This window comes from Saccostrea echinata, unplaced genomic scaffold (genome assembly GCF_033153115.1).
Source record: "Saccostrea echinata isolate AGI-Se365-2 ecotype Australia unplaced genomic scaffold, CSIRO_AGI_Sech_v1 ptg000025l, whole genome shotgun sequence".
Lineage (NCBI taxonomy): Eukaryota > Metazoa > Mollusca > Bivalvia > Ostreida > Ostreidae > Saccostrea > Saccostrea echinata.
This window is the reverse complement of record NW_026889774.1, coordinates 1,427,573-1,433,125: the sequence shown is the minus strand read 5'-3', so window position 1 is coordinate 1,433,125 and position 5,553 is coordinate 1,427,573. Positions and strand designations below refer to the sequence as shown.

Below are 5,553 nucleotides of genomic sequence, written 5' to 3'. Positions count from 1 at the left end.
ATTTTTACTTTTAATTTTCTTTGTATGATCCTGATCATCATCATGCCTTGTTTTGTTCCAATGACAGCTGGAAATTATTTTACACATAACGAACCCGATCTGACAAATGAACAGAAAATAATGTTGAAAAAAATTCAACCATCTTCATTATGCACATTTACTGGTAGTTTGCATTAAAAATATTTAACAACCTTTTCACTAATTTCAAAACTTTCTACCTACACCTTAGAAACATATCAAGAATTTTTGACAGTTCATTGAACCCGTTCAAAAATAAACATGATGAAAGGGCATGGATCCAGAAATATTTGCGGTGGTACTCTACTCATTGTTTCATATCATCCAGTAGAAAACAAGTTTTCCTTAGTTCTGTTACTTCTTTAATAAAAGCACTCTGCTGATCTTTTACTTGTTATTTTTTGGTACATATAATAACCATGCACCATTGACATGTATTCAACTGATAATAGCCAAGTCACCTTAGGCCATTGCAAGTTTCTTCTTTGTTAAATGTCAGCATGCACCTTGTTTTGGACACCCCATAACACATAAAATAAGAGGTCCAGGCCACAGTTAGTTAATGCTCACTGTTAATACCCACGCGGATGCAAATATAGCAGAATGATATTGGGTACATGTATTAAACTTTTACCTCAGCAATCTACGTGTAATTTAAATAAGATGTTAGATCCGCACGCATACTCGCTTAACTGACTGTAGTGACTATGTGAGCGGATCTAACATCTAATTTTAACTAGATTGGTACTTAAGTGGCTTAAATTTATTCAACTTCTTTCAGGAAGATTTTCAATTTTCTTGTCATAAATGCATATTGTCAATTATTATGCTTCCTGTCAGTTTGTCTCTACATAACCCATACCCTACTATTCTTGCATAGTGTTCTAAGGATTTAAATAGCATAAGCATACTATGCCGAAATAGTGCACGACTTCATTTTCTGAAGAAAAACTGACTGCGCCCACGCCTGGGAGCGAACTCACAACCCCGAGATTTCAGTCCGACGCGCTACCGATTACAACACAGACGCCGTTATAAATATCAATGTACTATAATATATATAAACTTAGTTTCAAATATTTTACACTTAAGTAGCTGCAGAACTGTAGCTCTCAGAAAAAATATATGTTGACAGACCGGAGAGCTACAGTGGCACCCATTGAAAAAACTGTATATTTATTGCGCACAAAAAAGTGCGCTCAGTTCTGAATTAATTCTTCGAAATTCTTACCTCAATTGAAAAAAAAGCTACATTTCAAAAAAGTCCTTACTCCTCTATAACTTTCGTAGTTTACACTTGTACTAAGTGCGTTGGACCGAATTCTCGTGAAGACCAAAATGGCAGTATAAATAGGCAAAATTTTCAATGATTTCAATTTCAGGGCCAGGAGAGCTGTTAAAAACAATTATAAGGAATGTTTTATTGTGGAAACAGTGAAAGAATATGTTAGAAACACACGTTTAGTAATATTTTGAGATGACAGTTTTAAAAACACTGAGAAATAAATCGAGAAACAGCGCACAAAAAGTGCACAATAAATATACAGTTTTTTCTATGGGTGGCACTGTAGCTCTCCCGTCTGTCAATATATATTTTTTCAGAGAGCTACAGTTCTGCAGCTAACACTTAAGATGAAAAATAAACAAAATAATTCTTCTAAAATAGTTTCTTGCAATTGCCCCCATCACTCAACTACTATTCTCTAAAACTATCTGTACATTATACCTAAAGCCTCCGGCTTGTGCACCATGTGTCAAACCCTGACTACTTTTTAAGAATAGTGCATGCAAAATACAACACTATTATATAAATATGCACACTTCATGAGTTCCCTAGTTCATTGAATAAAGGTACACATACCTTCATTTTACATTTAAGGACATACGCAAGATACCTTACCTACTGATAATTTTTCAAGATATTCTAAATTTAAACTTATAATACATGTACCATATAACATATTTTTAAACAAAAAATCAGCATGCATTTCCAGGGATTTTGAAAAGATATTAAAGTTTGAAAAATTTTGCATTATTCAAAGAAAAATGTACAAAAATCAAAAAACATAAATTCCAGATTTTTTTTTTATCAAAATTGTTTTAGAAGAGATTTACAAATCCATATATAGACAATAAAAATATTGCACACAGGTCCTTCATTTAATGGAACTCTTCAACTCCAGGGAAGAACCCAATAAAGTGCAAACTACGTTGCGTATGACCTTAAATGCCCGTTTATATAAGAGAAAAATAAATGAAAGAACTTGTTCTAATTAAAATAATGAAAAAAAAAAATCCTTATTTAAGCCTTTAAGTTTAATTTTTAATTAAGAAATTTGACAGATGAATAAAAAGAGTAATATACAATATAATACTTCTTAAATTAATTCTCTTGGTTCCATTCATTAGATATTCAATATTCGAGTCAACACTCTATACATGAATGAATTATCAAAAGTTTTGTCCTTAAAGTTTTCAATGGATCCACAGATCATGAGGTGATGTCTCCTTTTATGTGTATGTATCTGTGTACACTGAAAAAAGAGAAAGTCGCTGTGTGATGAAAAGGATAAACCAGAAGTCTCTGATGAGACTGTAGCTCTACTGGTCTATATGTATAACAAAGAAAAAGTAACACTTGGATTTGAAACTTTGCAACAGACAGCAATAAATAGAATTATGTATCTAAGTGTAGTCTACTTGTGTGCCACATTATATTGAAATCATACCAAAATTGTAGGTGGAGTAGCGTTTTAAAGGAATTTTACAGAAATTTCTATTTTTAGTAACCACGGCAGCACCGTTCATTGAAATGTACCTTAGTGCAGTCTAAGTTATATTGAAATCAGAATAAAACTGTAGGAGGAGTAGTGTTTTGAAAAATTACAGACAGATGGACAGCTAGACAGACAGACAACTAGATGCCATGGACAGACAGACAGACAGATGGACAGCTAGACGGATGGAAGAGGGACACCTTCCTATCCCATAAGCTCTTCTGGTCTCTGACCAGTAGAGCTAAAAAAAATATAAAATTTGATTTTTTTTCAATGTTAAAGAAATAAAACTGCAAAATTAAATTGTAAATGGTTGGTTGCGTACTAATTATTCAAAGTAGTTTTTGTTGTATGGTTTGAAAAATTTTATTATTCATTCTCTCTATTTTCACAAAGAATTACCTTTGCATTTCTTGTATCTACAAGGGGGACAAACCTTCAAGTGGTACATGTACACTATATGTCAGCTACTATACCTTCATTTTCTGTTAAAGAAAAAAAATAGAATAAATCATACAATACCAATTATATGTATAATAACAAAGCATGGATTAAATTTTTCACTAAAATTAGAAAATGAATTGAATATCGATCACTCAAATTTCTCGATCCAGCCAAAATGACTGACACTAAAATTTACCCCTACTGAGGTCGAAGTATAAAAGTATAAATTATTTTTATCTATCAATATACCATAAATGAAACTTTGTGCATGTTCTGCATACATTTACCGGTATCTGTATTATAGTAGTTTTATGCCCTTGAGAATTTTTCATGATGTCATGCCATAATATTTCCATGTCTGTTTTTTTTTTCTCTGTGGTAACTCTTTGAAAGTTAGCAGAATTGATTTCTTGGTAATTCTATCGGAATGTAAATTAGGCAGGTCGATAGGTCAGGAGCTAAGAAGGCCTAATATGCATGAAAATCTTGTGCACACCTGTCTCTGTGTTTGACGCTAAGGAGGCTAAATATGCATGTAAATCTCGTGTGACTACCTTTGTGTTTGACTACAGTGGGCGAGGACTATTGAAATTGGCATGGGAGTCCTCGTGTAATTTAAATCTATGTCTACATTAACATTGCAGGTTATCCTGCAACATTCATGAGAATGCGGTCTTTATTTCTTAAACATCCAATATCCTATCAATTCTAATAAAAAATCATATTATTAGTAATAAAGCTAGAACTTTTTTTATTTCATTTCCAATTAATAGAAAAAATATTTTTACAAATAAATATGTAAAATAAAAAAGTCCTAGCATTTTTGTCTTTTATAATTTACTTACACATAAGCATCTACATGATGTATATTTTTTCCCCTCAAAAGAACATGAACATAACTTAATAATGATATTCCTAAGTATGTATTCATGGTATAAAAAATGAGTTTAGCAGTATAAAGATTGATTTTTCACTCAAAGTTTTAAGACTGTTTTTCAGAGATTAAAAAAAAAAACATTGATTATATCAATTATCATGTGGGTACATGTCCTATGTAAACTTCAGAGGATCAACCAATTTTCTAACAGAGAATTAGTAATTTGATATTTGGATACTTCCAAACAATATAAGTAGGAGTTTTGGGGGTTATTAATTATGTACATCATGACATGTACTATAAGCACTGACCCCCCATATCTCAAAATTTATCTTGACACCAAAAAAAAAAAAAAAAAAAATAGTACTTGCAACACATGCAATGTTTGTTAATCCCTAGTACACTACAGTAGTAGGACACTTTTAACCATGTCTGAGAGAAGATAATTAATTTTCTAATCAGTAATGCTGATGACTGTGATCAAGATACTTATAAATTGTAACTTGCAAATTACAGACAAATTTAGACATGACAGTATAATTTTTTAAGTACAATCATCAGCTAGTGTACACATTGAGAGTATTCGAACGAACGAATACTACAACGTTGTCATTGAGGAAATTCGAACGAAAGAATAATATTCCGATGTGTATAATTTTCTGACGATTATTTACTTTGTTAACTTGTATAATGTACTACTGAATAACCCCATCGACTGCTAGCTCTGCAAACACTTTACAGTGACAGAAATTCATAAGATTGTTTCATCAGTTAACGAGGAATCAGGATGATCTATAGATCTTTAGACTTCAAAAAAAAAAAAAAAAAGAAGAATCTATGAGCCATGTATTAACATGCTTTAAATGAAATAAATAACAAAATCAATAATTCTAGATCTACTTACAAAAATAGAGCAGGTCTTCGTCATATTTTGTTTACAAACATCATGTGGAAATTCCAATATCCTCATAATCTTGTCGCCGTTTTTTTTTCTTTGGTTGGTATTGGGTAATTCTAGGAATATAATGCGTCCGTCTGCACAGAATTTTTAAGAAGTGAATCCATAGATAGAATATTACTGCTTCTTTTTATTTATTGGTTTATCTTTTTTTAATTTAAACAATGCATAGTTCACGAGAAAACAAATAAATGAAATAAATTATCAGGCCTATTTTTTTCAGATTTTTGTTGTTGTTGTTGTAAATACTGCCATGGGTAATAATGGTAATTAAAATGCCCAATACCAAAAATATTAACATTTTATATAAATGGGACATGATCATGATCATTGAGAACATGATAAGAAAGAGGAGGGGTAGTGGACGGGTGGGTAGTCTCTCTGTATCTCTAAAATAAAAATTAATGTTTCCCTTGAAAAGTCAAGAAAATTTTATTTGCATGGTCAGTGGGATATTCAGTACAAGTTTAAAAGTCCAG

At 31.5% G+C, this 5,553-nt stretch overlaps 1 long non-coding RNA gene across 1 annotated transcript; it reads right to left on the bottom strand.

Annotated features, from left to right (window-relative positions):
- Positions 1–2,327: 2,327 nt before the first annotated feature.
- Positions 2,328–5,101, bottom strand: LOC133192484 (uncharacterized). The gene is made up of 3 exons (XR_009721810.1): positions 5,021–5,101; positions 3,198–3,280; positions 2,328–2,552 (listed from the first exon to the last, which is right to left on the bottom strand). It is a non-coding gene; the product is annotated as an uncharacterized LOC133192484 (long non-coding RNA).
- Between the last annotated feature and the right edge of the window lie 452 nt (positions 5,102–5,553).